This window comes from Galeopterus variegatus, unplaced genomic scaffold (genome assembly GCF_000696425.1).
Source record: "Galeopterus variegatus unplaced genomic scaffold, G_variegatus-3.0.2 Scaffold20733, whole genome shotgun sequence".
Lineage (NCBI taxonomy): Eukaryota > Metazoa > Chordata > Mammalia > Dermoptera > Cynocephalidae > Galeopterus > Galeopterus variegatus.
The window spans coordinates 9,441-10,360 of NW_007746844.1; the positions used below are offsets into that span (position 1 = coordinate 9,441).

At 48.2% G+C, this 920-nt stretch overlaps 1 long non-coding RNA gene across 1 annotated transcript in view; it reads right to left on the reverse strand.

Moving 5' to 3' along the window:
* Window positions 1-11: 11 nt before the first annotated feature.
* Window positions 12-920, reverse strand: part of LOC103583228 — a 2,360-nt gene continuing 1,451 nt past the window's right edge. The window contains exon 3 of the long non-coding RNA XR_549838.1: window positions 12-364. This is a non-coding gene — a long non-coding RNA (uncharacterized LOC103583228). The remainder of the gene's footprint in view (window positions 365-920) is intronic.

Sequence of the window (920 nt, forward strand, 5' to 3'; positions counted from 1 at the left end):
CTATTAGACCATTCCATTTGTGTTAAATTATTTTCATAAGAGGAGCTCCAAGTAGACTCCTCCCTTAAACGTCCAAGTTCTGATGTCTCACACTTTCTTTGCTTTTACAGTTTTCTCTTCTTTTTCACAGCATCTTACCAGGTATGGGCTCTGCAGAGAGACTTCCTTCAAAAGAGGACATTGTGGAAAGTAGGCAGTGGGGGGAGGACCTTTAAGTGGAGAAACTACACAAACACTGCCAGGTTGATACAGGAGGTGCTCGGTGTCCCTGGGATGGGGTTTCAGGACAGGCCTCTGCGTTTCCAGCCACTCCCTGGGAGGATCTCAGGCCCCTTCCTCTGAGCTCGCCCCTGGAGGAAAGAAACTGTTGCCAGTTAGACCTATTTTTAGCACCAACGGGAAAATGAGACCACAAGGGTCTGGCTTATGCAATCCAGTGGCTGGGCGTGCTCAAGAGAGAGCACAGAACATTCTGATGCACACAACTGGGACCCACCCCCTTAACTGAATATTCACTAGATAGAAAAACTACCAAAGCCGAATCCCAGCCACAGGCAGGGTTGTCGCTGCTCACGTTCCTGGTGACAGCCTGCACTTTGCTGGCTGAAGTGTGTGTAATTTACTTCGCATCCAGCTTACTCTCAGCAGGCAGCTGCTCATTCTCTTGAGCCAGCCTACACTTCGTACTGAACTTTCAGTATGTTTTTCTTGCTTTCGTGTTAGAATTGATGTCTGTACTGAACTCACTTTTGTGTTAAACTTGGTGTGGACCCTGCCCGATCTCTGGAGCGTGCTACAGTCTCTCTGTGGAACCTGTACTCCTTATCTGTTATATTAAACCTGTTCTCACTTCCCACTGTGACTCTGCCCTTGAATTCTTTCCTGTGGTGGAGTCAAGAACCTGGTAAGAGGACTGGGTG